Source organism: Leptopilina boulardi, unplaced genomic scaffold (genome assembly GCF_019393585.1).
Source record: "Leptopilina boulardi isolate dan_hultmark-lab unplaced genomic scaffold, ZJU_Lbou_2.1 LbouV2_40, whole genome shotgun sequence".
Lineage (NCBI taxonomy): Eukaryota > Metazoa > Arthropoda > Insecta > Hymenoptera > Figitidae > Leptopilina > Leptopilina boulardi.
This window is the reverse complement of record NW_026137974.1, coordinates 791,637-812,193: the sequence shown is the minus strand read 5'-3', so window position 1 is coordinate 812,193 and position 20,557 is coordinate 791,637. Positions and strand designations below refer to the sequence as shown.

Here is a 20,557-nt window from a genome sequence, read left to right as displayed (position 1 = left end):
AAATATATTTGAAATAGAAACCTTGGAAATGTAAGCAATCAATCATCTCGCGGAGCTAAATTGCAGAATAAACAAAGCTAATGACTTAAAATTTCCTATTTCACTATGTGGGTAAATATAGAACTCGAAATCGAGAACTATATGACTATTACTAGCTTTTCTAGTATATATATGTATGTATATATTTAATCGTATATGACTAGCGTAATAGGCAGCCAATCATATTAGTCGACGGTTTTGAACCGAGAGATGGAGAGAGAGAGATCATTCCTGTCATTATCATTCCACAATTGACAGATAAATAGTTATTACCTGGGCATAGAGAAAGGTGAATAGAGGTTATCAAAGAGAATGACTGAGATAACACCGCAAAGTCCATTGTTTAGGGAGCTTCGTGTATATATATACATATAAGCGTAATTCGCAACATGATTATGCTTCATAATATACAACACGATTGTGACCTACATCACTATATGGCTAATATAATCAACTTTAGAAGCGTAAATCAACAAACATTTTTTATAATGAGAAAATTATTCTAAATTCCTTTTTAAATGAAAAAATTGAATATAATCTATACGGGAATTTTAAAAGGAAAATATTCCTATTGTTATAGAAAATACTATAAAACAACACTATACAATATAATCGAAATTCTATTACCTTCTATCTAAATTTCAAATAGTTCAAAATAATTAAATAACTAATTTAACTAATTAGTCAGAAATAACTATAATCTTTTAGTTAAAAATAATAATTAATTCACGGAAAAAAACCTTTATCTGGAACAGCAATAAGTTTCACTCGAACAGCGATATATTTCACTAAAACAGCGAATGTTTTCGCTATTCTAGAGAAACATATTGCTGTTCCAGAAAAAGATTTTTTTGATAGGAAAAAGACAGTTATTGATTCAAATAGATTTCTACTAATCTTTTAGTTAAAAAAAAACTTAAATTCACTTTTAGGTTATGTTGCAATAACTAAAACTTGACTAATTAATTTTTGGATAATTTCTTAAAAAACAAAATAGAAGTTTGAAAAAACGGTAGTAGAGTGTCAATTCACCTTTAACTTTTCGGTTTTTTTTTAATGTGTATATAATATACGATTGGAAATTCAAGATGATGAAGAGAATGGAGTGATAGAGATGAAGGAATCAAAAGTGGGATAAAGAAAGAGAGAGTATTACAAGCCGTGTGGTAAACCGGTTTTCCGTATCTCTGATGACTCATCTCTTCCCCTCTTTTGCCTCCACCTCAACTCCTCTTGTTTCTATCTCCCTTACTCTCTCTTTTTTTTCTCTTTCTCTCACTCGCCATCATCCATATACAGCGTCTCTTATATATATATATATATATATATATATATACGTCAAGTGCATTTCCTGGCCTGGTGCATCTCTCTCCCAACAACCTAAAACCATTTCCCGCACAGACACAAACACACTCTTTCAAGGTGCACACCAGGGGTACTCATTGCTTTCAATAATATTGTTATCTTCCAATTCGATTCAGTCTTTCAATTTCTTTTTCTTCTTCTTCTTTCATGATTCTGGTTTTGTTAAGGATGAATTTATAATTTTATATATCGATTGTAAATTGAATTATTTAATATATAATAGTTATTAATAATTCAGTAGTGACTGTAATTTTAAAAAAATTATCACTCGGTAACGATTTATAACAGAAATCTTACTGAAGAGTATTTTAAGGAATATCCTATTTTCTTGAATTCTCTTAGGGAAAAACTGATCAGAACCTTGTTAGCGATCCTATCGAGTACCTTGTTTTGTTATATTTCCTCTATAATTTGTAATTTAATAAAAAAAAACTGATCAGAGTCTAGGTATAAACTAGTCAGAGCCTTGTTTGGTTCTATTCCCTCTAATTTTCTATTTAGGAAAAAACTAGTCAGAGTCTAGTTAGCTATGAACTAGTCAGAGCCTTGCTAGATGACCTATAAATAACTTTATTTTGATTTACTCCCTCTAATTTTCTATTTAGTAAAAATAACTATTCAGAGCCTTGCCAGACGTCCTATAAATTACCCTAATTTGGCATATTAAGCATATTACTTTCAAACAAAAAATTATAAGAATTTTAAAATAATATTATGTATTTGATGAGGCAAAATATTGAGTGTAGAAATTTTGAAAGGACCCTAGTAGGGCCCACGTCGGGGTGTGTTAGTTTATCTAGTTTGGAAAAATATTTTTTTGTAATTTAGAATTTTGACCAGAATTATTCCCTCCATTAACATCAAAAAAATATATATAAAGTATTCACTAGATGTAAAGTAGGGCTCTGGTTAGGGTTTCGCTAGTTTTCTTAAATTGCGCTCCTATCATATACTTTAAAATTATATTAAAAATTAGGCTGCTACCAAAAACTCGAAAACCGTTTTGCGATTTAAAAAATTTATTCAAAAACCCCTTTTGAGACTAGGAAAACTAGCGAGACCCTGACCAAGGCCCTATTTTACATTTAGTGAATAAATAAAAATATATATATATATATATATATATATATATATATATATATATATATATTTGATGTTACTGTAGGGGATAATTCTGATAAAAATTCTTAATTACAAAAACATTTTTTCAAACTAGGTTAACTAACCACACCCCGACTTCGGGATATGGTATAGGGCCTACGTTGAGGTGGGGTTGGTTTACCTAAATATATTTTTATAATTTAGAATTTTTATCAGAATTATTTCTGATATTTTGCCTCACAAACACCGATATTAAAATTTAATTCAAATGTTTCAAAAATTTTAAAATATATAAAATACCGTTAATGATACAGCAAAAGAAAAAGAAGAAATAACAATAACGTGCGTCTTATGAAACATTTTTATCCCCTCCACCCCGACCCCTTCCTGGATTAAATATATATATCTTCGCTTTTCATGTCTCCAGGGAGCGGAAAAACGTTCAGCGTCACAAGCATCTTTTTCCCCCGTGGTAGTTGCTAATATATTCCGCGGAAATCCATTATTCCCCGCGAGCCTGTTTTACCATTATATATATATATATATACAACTGCGCGCTCAATGCACATCCAGAGGGATTCGCAGCGTCTTTAAGATATTAGGTCTCGTCGGTGCTTCGAAATTAAATGGTTCGTAAAGTTCTGCCGTTCGCGAATTATCGGAGCAAAACCCCCTCTTTATATATAAATATATATACCGACGATGACGAAGAAGAAGCCATCGAACGGTTTTCCAATCCAAGAGAGAGAGAGAGATGAAGCTCTCTTGGATCTTTCCAAGAAGATGATTAAAATATTGCGCATCAAAATCGTATATATACGAGAGGTCAAGGGAATGGAAAAGCGGAAATTATAATAATCTTTAGGCAAAGTTTTATGATAACTTTTTCTCAAAACAAAAAAGAAAATGATAATATTTCGTGGTTTTCCATGCACGGTTGCTTTCAGTAATGAGCTGGAAAACAGGTAAGGGTTGATGTTGCTTTAACCTTAAAAAAAAAAAAAAACGCATCTTGATCTCTTTGGGCAAAAATCTCCGTGGGAAAGTTTTCAGTGACGACCCAGTTACGTGTAGACCGGAAACTGCTGAGTTCGAAAATAAGAGAGAGAGAGAGAAAAGAGGAAAAAATGAGAAAATGAGAGAAAGATCAAGAGATCGAGAGAGAAAGAGAGAGAAAAAAAGATGTTTGCAAGTTGGTCGTTTGGGATGCGTCATCGCTTATGTACTTAAGACCTAACCTCACTCAACGATTCTTGGCCAAGAGTCGCGGCCATCTTTCCGCAAAGGTTTATTCTTTAATGGAACGCACCATCACTCCCCAGGTGGATTCTTTCTCTCTTTCTCTTTCTCTCAGTTTTTGAGACTCGACCCTCTTCAGACTATAAATCTTGCACAACCTCTCTTGCGCACACAGGTAAATCCTTAGGATCCCCCAAGGGACTCGAGTATGTGCTGACCAGGAACGTGAGGCTGGAGTTACTTTTATATGTATATAACGTATACTTTATCCAAAAAGTCGCTGAAAGAAAATTCGAGGGTTCTCCGAGCGATGAACGGAAACGTATAGTACAAGGTAGAGAAGCAGAGAAAGAAGGAGAGAGAGAGAAAATCATCTCAATTTAGAATTTCCACCTCAGTTGTCGTGTACCGGAAAAAGATCCCTAGGTCTCATAAATACTTTTTAAACTGTGGATATTCCCTAACTGTTTAGTAGAAATATTCTTTTAAGAGCTAAGTAAAAATTTAGAATCTGAAAATTAATATTAAAAACGGAATGAGTATTACCTAATTACCTTGGTTAAAATTAACCAAAAAAAAGTTTATTGACCCCTAAAAATTAATATTAACTTCTTTTTCTCCATTTATTCAAATAGACAAGTAATTAGACAAAATGAAATTTTATGCATCCTTTATACCGCTCCCTTTATATTACAGAAAAGCTTCGCACACTATATATAGTGTTCAATCCAATGATGAATTGCGTCGCGTGTGATTTTAGCAGCAAACATACACTTGGGACTAATCTATAGCCACCGGTTGGGAGAAAGGCACGAACGCAATGAACGTCTTCTAGAGAATGATTAATGATCTGGATAGGCACATTGGACTTGTGCTCAATTGTACCATTGCATGTATATAGCCTTTAAAATTGTATGCTTCCGATTAAGGACCCACAACGAAGGATCATCCTTACACTACACATTCTATCTAATAACAAATCAAAAATAAACCTTCCCTCACGAATCCAGATTAAAGATCCTTCCTTAATATTTCTCCAAGGTGAACCTCATCATGTATTCAAAAAGAACACCTGTCAAAATCAACTAGGGTCAATATAAGTATATAATACAATAAATTCCAATCCCTCTCAAATTTCTTTACCGCTCTTCGATTGTATCCTTGAGAAAAATTAATGAATAATGATGATGTTGAAATTGGCAAGGATTATACTGAAAAAAATTTTCTGCGAATGAGGACAAAAATATTTCTTTTTTTTTTTTTGATAAGATCAAGAATGATGTAAAAATCATTCAAGTGAATGGGAATTTGGAACTTCAGTTCATTGGGAATTCGAAACAGAAAAAGGAGTGCAGTAGTCGACACACACACACACAGTTGGGTTTTGTCCTGAGAGAAACTACCGACTATAAGAGAAAACGAAAGGTTCATCTGAAACACCAGAGAGGAGGCCGACACACACCAAATAAAACAAATCGCGTCCACTTGAGAGAGATCAAGATAGAAAAAGAAAGAGAGAGAAATAAAAAGCGAGAACAGTGACGGATTCCAAAAGGGGCTGTGGGAATTCAACCCTACGTATCAAACACGTCACATCTTTTATCTTGATTAATAAAACCTTATTAGTCGACGATTCCAGTTGAGTATATAGATAATGAAATTCTTTCTCTTCTTCTTCTTAAGTTAAATGTTATCGATATACCGAAAAAAAATTAAATTTAGAATATATATATATACTTATTTTTGAATATTATACTTAAATTCGGTATGTAATATTGTTATTTTAAGTATATTACATACTGAATTTAAGTATATAAAATACTATACCTGTTTTAGAATATTTTATTAATTCAGTACTTAAAAAAAGAATATTACATACTAAATTTAAAAAATATTCTAAAATAGGTAGTATTTTATATATACTTAAATTCAGAATGTTATATACTTAAAATAACAATATTACATATCGAATTTAAGTCCCAAGTATAAATTCCCTTTATAGATGTGTTAAAATATTGATTAAAAATAAAAAAAAATGTTTTAAAACCAATGTAATTTAAGGGGTTGTTTTCTTTTTTTTTTGAAATAGAATTGTCTTCTTCATAACGACAATTTCACAGTGGAGTGTGTTTATGCGCGCGGCTTTAGTAAATGACGGAAATGTCGGAATGTCCTCAAAATGCACCGACCTTCTATTGTTCGTGAGCGACAAGCCGCGAGAGCTCTCTTTCGATTGTTTCTTAACTCGTTTGGCACGATTCGAGCGGAACGAAGAAACGACTTTGTTCTAGTCGAATACGGGCCATCATTGCTACTTGACCTTTCCCAATGGCGCTTTTGTAAATGTCATTACACGAAGTTTGCGCCGCATTGAAACTATATATATATATATATACATATAATACTCAAAGAGCCATCACACTTTCATGTTGTGACTAATAATCTACATCCAATTTCCCGTACTTGATTTATTACAGTTCTTACTTTCGTAGGTCATCGATTCTTGTACATCATTACAACCGTTTATATAACATTTAAAAATCACGAAAAAAAGATCTGTCAATATTTGTTTGTAACATTTAAAAATTTCGAAAAAATAATAGTAAAGATCACGTAGAAAAAGTTTAGCAGGGCTCTGACAGGGCTCAGGTAAGGAAGCCTCTGAGTTTCCTGTTTCAGCCAGGTCAGGGCCAGGTTAGCAAACTTCTAAGTATATGTTTAGAAGTTAGCAAATCTGGTCCTGACTAGGACGAAACGGAGCCAATCAGGGGCCACAATAGGCCCTGACCGGGCCCTAGTTTCAACCAACACTGAGCCAGTTTGGCAAATTTTCAGATTCATCTATTATATAAATACTAATATGCAAATTTTCCAATCTGGCTCCGTCCTGAATAAAACTAGGGCCTAGTGTGGCCCCTGACTGGCTCCGCTTACTCCTAGTCAGGACCAGACTGTCTAATTTCTAAACATGTACAAATATTTAGAAATTTGCTAACCTGGTCCTAACCTGGCTGAAACAGGGAAACTTAAAATTTAATATATTTTACACGAAATTTAAAAAAAAAATTATATTAATGTATTAAATATCTAAATGACTCAAAAGTTATACTTAGAAAAAATTTTTTGATTCGACGATCCTAAGGAAACAAAATCCTGGGAAAATAATCTCAATGGAGTGTTGCGAGCAATGTTCAAACTTCCTCGTAAATCATCTCGTCGAAGGCGCGCGCGCGCGTAGGCAGACAAATCGCGAATTATACTATATATATACCCTTGGCGCACAAAGGCCTTTTCTTTTTTCTTTTTTTCAACACAACAACAAACTTCAAATTACCAAGAAGACGTAAGAAAATATCGTTAAAAATTGCTTACACTAAAATTACCAGGATTCCTAGAGAGAAAGAGCTCTGTCCCCCTTATAAGAAAAATATCGTCTCAACTTACCTAGAACAGAAAGAATAAAAAAAAAATGGTCATTGATTTTCAAATACATAATACAGATTTGTATAAAATAAAATAAAAATTCATAGTATACATTTTTTTAGGGCGGATTTATATTATTTAAATTTTTTTTAAGGTAAATATTACAGGTACAAGGATCGTCGACCGGTTATTATTATTATGTTTTTTTTTTTTTAAAAAAGGCGCATATAACGACGTAACGCTTTTTCGTTGTTCCATGTAACACCTACGCTTTATTGGCAAGCTGCCAAAAAAAGAGGGGAGGGAATAAGACCTCGGGCACTATCTTCACTGCACGCTAATCGAAAATAATTGCATTCTATCAGGTAACAGTCATCTTCATTCATAAAATTATCTCTCTCATTCTCTGTTTCTCTCTCTTTCTTTCATCTCGAGGACACGCGTTGCCAGCTCATCATACTTCCTATGGCCTTCGATTTTCTCTTCCGAAAATTCACAGATTCCGGAAATATTATTTTCCCCGAAACAATATATTAATTTATAATCACAGTTAACTTAAAAGTATCAAATTGATACTAAAATTACCAAACTAATGAAAAATTTTATATTAATTTGATATACTTTTGGTATCAATTTGTTATTTTTGGTATATCAATTCAATATACTTTTTAATTCGCTGTGAACTGTAATAAGATCTTTGAAATTTTGACTTAAAGTCTATGTTGATTTTTAGAATTTGATTTTAAATTCTTACTTAAAAAAAAAATATTTATCGAATATATCGAATTCGGAATTATAAACTCGATATACTCGTGTAACGGACGTCTCGATGATAATAATAATAATAATAATAATAATAATAATAATAATAATGAGTATATATAGTGTGCGATGCATATTATCTTATACGCGCAAGAGATAGGGTTCTTAGCGCAACTTTCTAACGATACATCCTTTTTTTTCCCCCGCACCGCGCGAGACTAATGAACTGTTACGGACAACGGTCTGTTCAATTTATCAGAACAATTTACACAATGCTAAGTGGGTACGATAATAAATAACAATTTCATCGGTACATAAGGCGGACAACAATATTGGCGAGCCTCATTTAACAACTAATAGAAGCCATTCTTGTATATGTATACATGATTATATACCCCTCACACTCTCGTTCTATATATATTTAATCGAGCGATAACGACCGATTTTCCAACTCTTCTTGAAAAAATAAAAATCTTTGCAATCGTGTAAAAATTACAGGAAAAAAAATTTAAACAGTTATATATATATAGTTCTGGGGATAAAGTGAAAACGGGCCCTGGTAGGGCTCATGTCAGGCACCCCCAAATGTAAATAAATTCGATTGGTACTACAGAAGATACCCTATTTTATCATTTTTTGTAAAATAATTTTTTTTTTTAAACAAATAAAAACATAAATTTTTAATGTTCATAATTATATGAAATAATGCTTTTCTCGAAGATTTATGATCATTTTTCAAAAAAAAAAGAAATAAAAATATACGGTAATTGGTGGTTTTGAAGGTATAAAAAGAGAGAATGATGGAGAGTTTTATAAATACATATATATATGTATATATACGTTTGAAGGAAGATGCGTTTCTTCTTTCCATAATTCGCGAGATATTGTGGGTGTTTTACGTGTGGGCGTCCTCATTTGCGATTTGAAGTGTTCAAGTGCGTTTAGGCGGGCGTGAACACCCGTCAACGCGCCATTATTACCGGTGTTGAATATACATATACATATATATATGCGCAATGAAAAAGCACTCAGTGAATCACCACCCGTTGCTGGTTTCCTAGACTTCGATAACTCACCTATAAAACCAGTTTGTCTCTAGTATCTCTCTAACACTTCCGCCGCGTTTGCTCTTTTAAAGCAATTTTCTTTCTCTCTTTCTGTCTTTCTTTCTAAAAACAAGTTATATCTTTTATTCCTATATATTTAATATAATTTTCAAATTTAAGTTTTTAATTAAACTAAAAATACTATTTTGGATTTGATTTTACTACCTCAACCAAAAATTGAAAGAGTTCGTTACTAGCGGGGTACTGGTACCAGTATTGCGCCAGTAGTCAATTTTTGATAGGGATAGAATATATATATATAGTAAATTGAGAATCGTTAAGAGTTGAATTTAATCGTCATTGACAGAACGATGCGAGGAGTGTGAGAAATTAATTGAATTTGTGCATGGTCCAACTAAATTCAAAGATATATGCCAAAATACGCAAATCAAATGGTATATAATGCATTTGCCAAATTCATTCCCACGCGCATTGCAGTGAAAATTCATTCATATGGCTACTTGAATACTCAGTCAATTTACAATGAGACACAATAACAAGATATATTTCGAATTTGAAACTAATGCTAATTTGTTGAATAAATAGACGTTGGCCAAACAAAATTTACGTCACACAAATGAGACAATTTTGATAAGATTGTTTCAATGTTCACTATATATATATATACATGAGTAGGATCTCTTAACAGCTGTATTTGAAAATTTTTAAATAAACAAATTTGTTTTTTTACTTTTACAACTTTGAGCTTTATAACATATATGTTTTTAGAGTATCGTTGGAAGTTCTCAATGTAGGCTTAATGTAGGTTAAAAGTAGGTTTAATTTAGGTTTAATGTATGTTTTAGGTATAGGTCGAATGTAGATTCAAAGTAGGCTCAGTATAGGTTAAAATTAGGTTTAATTCAGATCAAATTAGGTTTAAAGAAGGTTCAAAATAGGGTCAATGTAGGTCAAGTTAGGTTTAATTTAGGTCAACTCAGGTTCAAAGGAGGTACAATGTAGTTTTAAATTAGGACCATAGTAGGTCTATTTTTGATTCAATTTAGGTTCATAGTAGGTCTAATGCAGGTACAATGTAGGTTTACTGTAGGTCAAATTAGGTTTAATTTAGGTAAAATTATGTTCAATATTGGTCAAATTAAGGTTCAAAGTAGGTTCAATGTAGGTCAGATTAGGTTCAACTAAGGTCAAATCAGGTTCAAAGTAGGACATATTTAGATTTAAGGTCTATTTTTAGTTCAATGTAGGTTCAGAATAGGTCTAATTCAGGTAAAACCACGAAACTTCGTTTTAAAGACACTTTTGCGCTTGCTTCTTGAACTGATTTTCCAATTGTATTTTAGAATCGAACTAAATTTAAACTGAATGAAAAATACTCTATAAAGAGAAAGAGAAAACTGTGTGTTGGCTGCGTGTGTAAAGGTCGGCGGGCAGGTTTCTTTATTTTGCATCTCTCTCTCTCTCTCTCCTTCTCTCTCGTTGAGTTTTCTTGTATGAATGCTCGCGCAAAGCTTTTGCCTTTAGACACAGAAGGCACACTCGACTATTTTAACAGTGAAATAACTCAGCCCCTGTCAGCTCTCAAGAATAGAGAGGGATGAGAGCAACAAGAGAGAAAGAAAGAGAAAGAGGTTAGAAAGAGGGTGGAGGGAGAATGCGCCATGATATGTGGCTCCTAAAGATAGAGAATCCAAAACAACCATAAAAAAACAACCCTTTTTTTTGCTCTATCCCCTGTAAATGTTAAACCGAATTTTCAATTATTCACTGTGTGTACTTTTCTAAGAGAATAATAAATCAATAATAAAAAATACTATAGAAACATCAAATAGAAAAGGAAATAATCAATAAAACAATATATAAACCAATAGGAGGGAAACTACATGTATCTATACCAATAAAAAACGCATCAAGAGGAATACAAAAGAATGAGCCACAATATTACAAACTATATCATTTCCGATTTGATGTCTGTGGCTGAAAGATATAATATCAATTCTTATATAAGAGAAAATTTTTCCATTATACGTTAATAATAATAACAGTAATGATTTCGAGAAAAATTTTTTAAATTATATACATAATTTGTATAATCTAAATGGGAATACGAAATAAAAAAAAGAGGCTGAACCAAAAGAAAAAAATATCTCTAAAAACCAAAAGAGAAGAAATGGAATTATGGAAATTGCTTTGTGTGACCATTAAAACCAGTTTTTTTTTTCTTGCTCCTATTCTCAAAACCATGAATGATACTTTCGCGTGCCACGACCCTATCATCTTCCATTATATTTTCCGTTCAGGCTTATTCAATTCGCACTGCTCTCCGCACAAAATAATAACACATAACACAAACGAAAAAAAATTTCTCTCCATCAAAAACACACCTTAAAGAAAAAAAATTCAAACTATACACTGTGCGGATAATTATAAATATAATTATGTAGTAATCAATTTTTTTGAACGGGCTCTAACAGGGCTAACGTCGGGCAGCCATAAATCAAACATGAAACACTAAATCAGAAAGGGGGAAGAGACTATCCTATTTCAATAGAAGATGAAAGCGATAAAAAAAATTATTTTGTCGACTTAAAAATGCTATTAGCTTTCAATTGACGGTTCATCTTGTGTGGACACATTTCCCAGAGAGGGAATTTGTGCTTTCAACGCGAGAAGACTTATGTAACCGCGTTACGTTCGGTTACCGTTATTATACCATTCTATGTTGTTGATCCCGAGCGTAACGACTGGTTTACACGTGTCTCAATACGTGATAGCATGTACATATCAGCTTAACGTTTATTCCGCCTCAAAGTGTTCATGTTAAGGCGTTTATACAATTCATACACATATATATACATAGTATTTTAACAGGTATGGGGTAATATGTCATTTTAAAGAAATGAAGTTAAAATGTAATTTCAAAGGTATAATTTTGAAAATTCAACTTTACCCAATTTTTTAAAAATGTCATCGTATCCCACTTTTTTAAAATGACAAATTACCCCTATCTGTTAAAATACTACGACTTTTTAAATTTTCTCTAAAAACACCACCTATATTAAAAATGTCATATTACCCCATCTATTATTAAAATGTCATTTTACTAAAAAAAAAAAAGTAGAGATGGGATTTTTTTTCCAAACATGTGGGAAGAAGAAGATAAGAAGATTTTGGTAGCGTCCCTGGTAGAGTAGAGATGAAAAGAGGGGAAAATAAAAAAAAATTCGAACCACTCCCACCGACGTTGTCGCGCACCTGGAACCACTGACAGACCTATAGGAGTGAAGTAAAGATATACTTGCGCTCAATCTCAACCAGTGTAATGTGCCTTGCATGAATCAGCCGATTCGCATCGAGATTTCATGGAAATGTCGGTTAGACACCCCTCCCCTCCCCTCTCTCTTACCTCTCTGACATGTTGTCCAGAGAAATGATTAACTGCAACGTGTTTTTCTCTCTCGAATCCTCAAGGTTTGTGAAAGTTTTACGGATGGTGTTTAAGCGCACGATTTACGCTCTAATGTAAACACACTATTCTATTTTAAAGATAAATTATAAAAATAATTGCAAACTGATAGGAAATTTCAAAAATGCGCTACTTTCACAAAAAATGATGAGAAACAATAAAATCTGACTAAAATATCGCAGTAAACTGTGAGATATTAAAAAAAAATGTAGCAAATTAAATTCGTACCATAAAAAAGGACCTTAAAAGCAAAAAATTTTAGGTTATGTTTAGTGGTAGTTTTTGCTTAATTAAACCTTCATTTTTAATTATGTAAAATCAAAATCTATTGAATATTTCAAATCTAATGGACATAAACATCACAAACATAACCTAAAATTTTGTCCCTTTAAGGTCCCTTTTCTCCTGGAGCGTTACAATTTTAAATTAAATAGCGGATTTTATAAAAAAAATCTTGTTTTAATTTTTTTATACGAATTTAATCAGCAACAGTTTTTAATACCACTTGCTAAATTCTAATATACGAATTGCATCGAGAAATGAAAAAAAGATGAAAATAAACACAATTCCATAGTGTATAGAATTCGCATAAACATATATAATACCCCAAAGAAATGCAACTAATTTTGCAAATGTGTGCCCTTCAAAAAAACAAAACAAAAAAATGGAAAGTATTGCTTTTTGTTCTGGGCAAGGTCGTTATACATATCTTTCTCTCTCTCTCTCTCTCTCTCTCTCTCTTATTATTATTATTGTCTAAAAAAGATCCCACACGCAACATTTTTTTTTTTTTTTTTGCATTTCCTTTCAAGTTTCCTCTCTCTTTCTTGCAACTTCACGTGCTGGACTCCCATTCATCCGCTACCGTCGTTATTATGAAATACAGTGGTTATTATACCGTTGCGTGACGTCACACAGGTGCAGCCTGACATCCATATGCGTCTTGTGTGTGTAGGCTCAAAAACGGAGAGAAAACTTCTCCGCATATCCCGCATTTTTTTGAAACAACATCCTTCATATTTGCATTCATTCAATATATATATACGCGAATATAAACTGAAATTATATATCCTTAATCATCGAAAAAAAAATATGTATATACTTTGTTTCGCATTTATAATAAAGAACGAGAAACACAAAAGAGGTAACGAATTACAAATAAAAGAAAATATTTTGCAAACGTTATATATATGACAAATTAAAAGAATAATGTTTTATGAATTATGATAATGCATATTATGTTTTAAATACAAAGGTAGTTCCAAATAATGTTGGTTTTAAGATTAATTAGTTACGTTAATTCTAAATAATTTAGTACGTAAATCTTAATTAATTATTTTTTTATTTTTGTCCCTTAATCCGAATCCGAGGCTCATTTAACACCACCACTTTAGAATTCTACCATAACCTCAAAAAATAAATTAAAAACACATTTTTTTGAGGTTTTGACAGAATTCTGAAGTGATTAAATAGGCCTCGGATTCGAATTCAGGGACCTTAAAAACCTATAGTAAACTATAGAAAAATTAAATTAGTATATCAATTAAATTATAATATTTAATATATAATTAATATTAATTATTTTCACAATGTATATATGTAAAGAAAATAAAATATATAAATTAAGTTCTTAAAGATTCGCGTACATTTGCAAAAGTTTCGCGACGCCATGAAATTGAATTGTGTTGTGATATTAATGAATTGAAGGGTTATCGGAGAAACGGGAGAGATAGAGTGAAAGAGCGAGTGCAAGAGAGAGAGAGGGGGGGAGAGAGAGAGAGAGAGAGAGTTAGTTGAGCATTGCTTCTACATGTACTTCGGAAACTTCGTTCATATGCGCTTCCGTGCTAATTAATTGCGAAACTAGTCTCTCAGAAGCAAGCATCGTTGCTTTATTAATCTAATTTTCGCCAAGTTTGATGCCCCTCGTTATACCGATCGTCGACTTTGAAAGGAGAATTTGTAGAGTTGCGCGCACCATACGAGACTATCTACAATCCAGGTCAAAAAAAAAGTATCAAAAATTTTTTTTTAAAGTATACATTTTTTTGCAAAATTAAAGACTACTTTGATTCTTCAAAATTCATGCCCGGGATGAAAAATGTATAGGTATTACTTACTATATCAGATATAGTAAGTATGGCGAATAGATTTTTTAAAATTCTTTTTAGTAATTGCGAATTCGCTAAGCATAACATAACCTCAAAACTAAAAAATAATTTTTAATTTTAATAAAAACTAATTTTAAAGCAATTTTGGAAGCTTCTGTCTAAAACTGCGATTTAGTGAAAAGTGAGCTACTAATTTTAGAATTATTTTTTAGTTTTGAGGTTATGTTACGCTCACCGCACTTTTTTTAATTATATATACCCTACTGTAAAGGATTAAAAAATCCATTCGCCATTTCATGAATTTTGAAAAATCATCATCATCATCTCTAATTGACAATATATACAGTGAACATCATTTACAATTCACGGAAATCTAATTGAATCAAGGTTATTGGAAATTTTCTAAAATTATACATGTGCGGAGAATCGGAAATTGACATCAAGAAAGCCTAGGGGTCATATCCACTCAAGAAGTACTAACTTGGCTGCCGACTTTATCCTCTCTTATGCTTCCACTTTAGTAAAAGTACATACACACACACATATACATAGTCTTATGTATTCTGTTTGCAAAGTTCATTGCGTATATATATATATATATATATATATATATATATATACGAGAGTGTTCTGGCTATTCGATCGCGAGCCGGTTTCTCTTATGCTATTGGTCACTCAGAGAAAGGGTTGGATATCTGGGGCCTTTGCGAGGAAACGCGAGAGAGCAGTGAAGGGGGTAAAAAGAGAGGAACATAAAGGTATAAAGGGGGGACTTCAACAACAGATGCGAGATGCTGCATCGCGTTCGCCTTATTCTCGTATGTAACGGGTTGCCACGAGAGATGAATAAGAGAGAGAGAGAGAACCAAGCGTCTGCTATCACGAAAGATGCAAAAATGTTCTAAGACAAAAAAAAAACACCTGAGATCTCTCTCCGATAATTGGATGATTATTATCTCGATCAGAGAGAGGTGATTGAAAAACATCACACCTGAACTGTATTAAAAAAAAAAATTTCGAGTAATTGTCGTTGATTATCAACTTTTTTGCAACATACGATTCAAATATAATTTTTGCGAAAAAATGGAAAACAAAAATAAAGTTATACTTTTACTATACTTGTAAAGTAAAACCTAAACTGACTGTTTTGCACATCTCTACGTAAACTTTTGCTTCGTAAATAGAAAAAATTACTTATGAAATAGTAAATACTCAGGAAATAGTAAATTTTGTTTACTATTTATGAAGCAAAAGTTGCACCAAAGATGCTCAGAAGTTTCGAACAGTTTAAGTTTGCTGTAAGTATAGTAAAAATTACTTTTTTCGTCTAAAAAGTAAATCTGTAAAACAAGTTTAAATTTAATACACCTACATTTTTGAATTTTTTCATTAAATTTAATATATATACATTTACAATAAATTCAATATATTTTTTTTTAATAAAATTAATATAAATTGTATAAAATTCAATAAAAAAAAATTCAAAAATATAGGCATGTTAAATTTTAATATACTAGTATTGTATATTTGCTTCATAACCTACAATTTATTAAAAATACTAATTTTTCCAATACTGTATAAATAAATAAACAAATAAATAACTAAATATATATATCCTCTATTCCCCTTATCGAATCTCACTTTCGTTTCCTGACGATGGTTCGCAAAGGTGTCTGCACAAATTCTGAGTTCACTCTGCATATCGGTTGATAGAGTAATGGCCCTTGTGGTGCGTGTCAGTTGCACGTTACATTTCGCTTTGTATGTCATTTGCGCCACTTGCACAGCATTTGTCATCCGGAAAACCTCGATACATAGTTTAAATCCCGATAACATCTCTCTTTCTCTCTCTCTCTCTCACTCTTGGTAACGATGTTGTAAAGATTCGATGGTGATGCATTGCTAATGCATCTTCAACAATATCCACACTATCTTTATGTTCTAATCTATCAGAAAGAAATAAGCTCAGAGATTTATTTACTGATAATAATAATAATAATGATGATGTTAACGATTTATGTCTCAATTCCCGAAACTTAAAATCAAAACTTCTTGTTGTTTTATTCAATATTAGACTCGATATATTTATAATTGTATTTTCCATTTTAGCATAAGATGTCACTGTAAAAAAACTGGAGTTAGATTTTAACTCCCAACTGGACCCAATAAAAGTCCCACCCTTTTGGATGTTGAAGCAAAAAGAGTTAATGTTATGGGAGTTAATGCTAAAAAATTTAATTAATATAAACTCACTTTTGGAGTTGGAAGTAAAATTTTTAAAAATTAACTTCAAAAGTGAGTTAACCTTAGATTAACTATTTTAGCATTAACTCCCTTATCACTAACTTCTTAGATATAAACTCAGCACCCTGTGAATCAACTCCAAAAAGGTGTGACTTTTATAAACTCCAACTAGGAGTTAAAACCTAACTTCTTTTTTACAGTGTATTTTAACACCATAGAGGTCTTATTTTAATACAATAAATTTACACCGTTTGGTATTAAAATAACACTAAATGGGTGTTAATTTTACACTAGATGGTGTTATTTTACTATTCCAAATTTAGTGTTAAAATAACACTAACTAGTATTAAATCAACACCCATCTAATATTAAATCAACACCCATCTAGTGTTAAATAAACACCCATCCATTGCTATTTTAACAACAAACGGTATAAATATTCATTAGGTACTAAAACAAAATTTAACAACTCAATTTTTTCTATTAAAAATATTTCCGATTTATAGAAGCCTTAAAACAATGTAACCAAAATGAATATACATCATTCATGGACCACGGGGGTATGACAATTACACCTGTTTTGCTAACATCGACATATCTTATTCAAGGACTGAGAAAGAAACCGAGAGAGCTAGAAAATTAAAGAAGAAAGCCAAGAGATGAAATGAGAGTGAGGAGTTGCTGCTGCTGCTGCAGCATGGTCTCTCCTTTGTTCCCACGTCGTACTCTCTTCTCTTCAGAAGCGACCTACCGTCGTCAGTCCTTTCAAGATTCACCGTTACACAAAGGGGAAACTTTCAGTCTCGAACTCGCAGCTTTATATGTATATACATACAGACATACATACATACAAAAAGAAAACTTACATAAACGAAAGAAAAACAATGACAAGTATTTTATTACCTCTACCTCAACGAATAAGCTGTGCATATAATATTATTATTACCATTATTATCGTTATTATTATTATTATTATTATTATTATTACTCTCTAAAACTGAATTAATGTCACTTGACTAATTCAACAGCGCCGATTCGCCATAACCTCAAAAAATTCTAAATTTGAAAAAATAAAAAATTGTTGTGGGGATTTGAATATATTTACTGTATGATTTTAAGGTTCTTGAATCCGAATCCGTGGTCCATTTAACCCCATCACTTTAGGATTCTGTCATAACCTCAAAAAGTGTGTTTCTGTGTTTTTTGAGGTTATGGCAGAATTCTAAACTGATGGAGTTAAATGGACCTCGAAGTCGGATTCTTCGACCCTAAAACCACATATAGTTATAACAATTCAAATTTGGAGTATTATTACTATATATTATCATATATATAAATTAATAAATCTTATTTTTTACATTTACAAAACTAACATTAAACACGTGATTCCATTGTGATAATGAACGAGAACGATAAGCTACTAAAAAAAACGACTAAAAGGTCCAAATTGAAGTTAAATAATATATATTTAATTTTCACTGAAAACAAGTTCATGACTCAAGATATATATAAATATTGACCGAGCCATATAACAGATGAGGTAATCAGTAGCGAGAACCACTTTTTCCTTTTTTTTTACTTCTTTTTATGTAATAATAATACGTGTATATATTTCCTGGTAAAAATTTGACAACGATAAATTTCGGCAATGTGTCACAGAGAGAGAGAGAGAGAGAGAGAGAGAGAGAGAGAAAAAAAAACACACGAATGACGAACCAGTCTCATCATCTTTGGAATGTATTAGAAAAAAAAAAGTTACACGACTCTTGTAGAGAAAAACAAAACACTAATTCCAAGTACTTGATTGCAATTTTAAATCTAAAAAACTACCCTTTCCTGACAAAATCATAGTAGAGTATATATATATATATATATAGCATATTTATATATATATTGCGTATATATAAAATGAATTCCAAAGTGATAAAAAAATTCCCCTATATATAAATTTTACAGTCGAAAAGAATATGATTCCAGGGAATAAAAAAAAATCCCGAGAAATTGTAAAGCGCCGGTGTTCAAAGAAGAAAAGACCCTAAAACAAATTTCAACGAAACCTAACAGGTTCCATTCCAAGGAAATAAAATATATATATATATATAAAGGTAGTCCTTTTATGATCGACGTGAGAAATAAAAGAGAATAAAGAAATGAAATATATATAAATCAATATTAGAGACAAAACGAAATATATATATATATATAGATGTCCCGAAAATTGTTATAAATTTCAACAAGATTTTTCCATCTCTTTCCCTTTCTTTTAGAATATAAAAACTTTGGTGGGTTTTTCTTTGAGAGAAAGAAAGATAAAGAAAAAAAAAACCGCTAGAAAGCTTGTGAGTGCTTTTCTCAAAGGGGGCTGGGAATTTCAAAAGAAGATTCGAGAGAACCGCGGACGAAAGGGCTAAAAACAAAAAAAAAAAAAAAAAAAAAATGTTGGGAGGGGGAGGAAGGCAAAAGAGACAGTGCAACAGGCCAAGGACATAAGAGGTATGGTCGCCATGGGTAAATTGACCGGTGTTTGTGTTTCCACAAGGGGTTACCGTGAGAGAGAGAGTCCGCGAAGGATAATTCGGAGCCGCGCGGCTTCTCGTTCTCAAAGGACCCGCGGGACGATATATCAATGCCCTGCTTGCAGAACAATTCGAACTATCTGCGATACACAAAGAAAAATACCAAATCGAATACTTGGGATAGCGCAACGAGGTCTCTCTCTCTCTCATTCCATATAAAATCCACACACACACACATGAATTGCACTTTCTCTCTCAACATGCCATATAATTCCAAAACTCCATTGGATCCTTTATTCAAGGATATATATATGTATATATGTGTCCCATATGTATATGTGAAGGTGGTTGATCAAAAGAGAGGGGAACACGTGTGCGCGCACATAATCGCGAGCCTTCTCAAGAGAGAGGGCCTTATCGACAGAATAAATTAACTTCGGTGGTCGCGCAGGAAACGAAGGTCCCATGAGGCGCGACACACCCCATTTCCGGCCGCCCCTCGAAAACTTTGTTCCTCGATAAAATGAAATTTTGTCACATATATAGTCAATAATGGTCCAAGGAGGGATGAAGATATCTATTGTTACAAGAGAATATATATATGTGGCTATTGATATCTATATTTAAGTACCAATTTAATCATAGGTATCGCATAATATATTGGCAATTGTAATGAAATCTAATTGGGTAATTCGGTCTGGCTGGGAGCCAATCAAAAAAATGCTTGTCACTTATGAATTCTACACATCTATAGCGATAATGTAATACGTTTATTTTATTAATTAACGATAACAATTTTTTGTCATAATTTCACCAAAAAAAAAATTCTGAAATTTAGAATATATTTTAGAAGATTTTATACTTAAATTCAGTATGTAATATTCTTAAAATTAGAATATATAATCTTAGGGCCAGTTTCACCAACTACGGTTAAAAGTTAATCAGCGATTAAAGCCAATTTAACCACTCATGATTTGTCGCTTAGGGATTTAATCGCTGATTCACTTTTAACCAGAGTTGGTGAAACTGGCCCTTATATATTCTAAATGCTAAGAATATATATAATTAATATTAAGAATATATACTAAGTACTAAGAATATATTCTAGTTTTAATATTACATACTGAAATGAAGTATAAAATATTCTAAAATAGATCCCATATTCTAAATTTCAGTTTTTTTAGACAAAATTTTTAAAGATGAATATTAATAGTTCGAATTGCT

The 20,557-nt window shown here is 32.0% G+C and overlaps 1 protein-coding gene across 5 annotated transcripts in view; it reads right to left on the bottom strand.

Moving 5' to 3' along the window:
- LOC127289250 (protein scalloped) overlaps positions 1-20,557 on the bottom strand; it is a 186,138-nt gene that overhangs the window by 150,905 nt on the left and 14,676 nt on the right. The window contains exon 2 of one of the 5 annotated variants that reach the window (XM_051317069.1): positions 7,117-7,188. The exons of the other annotated variants lie outside the window; for them this stretch is intronic. The gene's annotated coding sequence lies outside the window, so the exon portion shown is untranslated. The remainder of the gene's footprint in view (positions 1-7,116; positions 7,189-20,557) is intronic. 5 annotated transcript variants of the gene reach the window in all.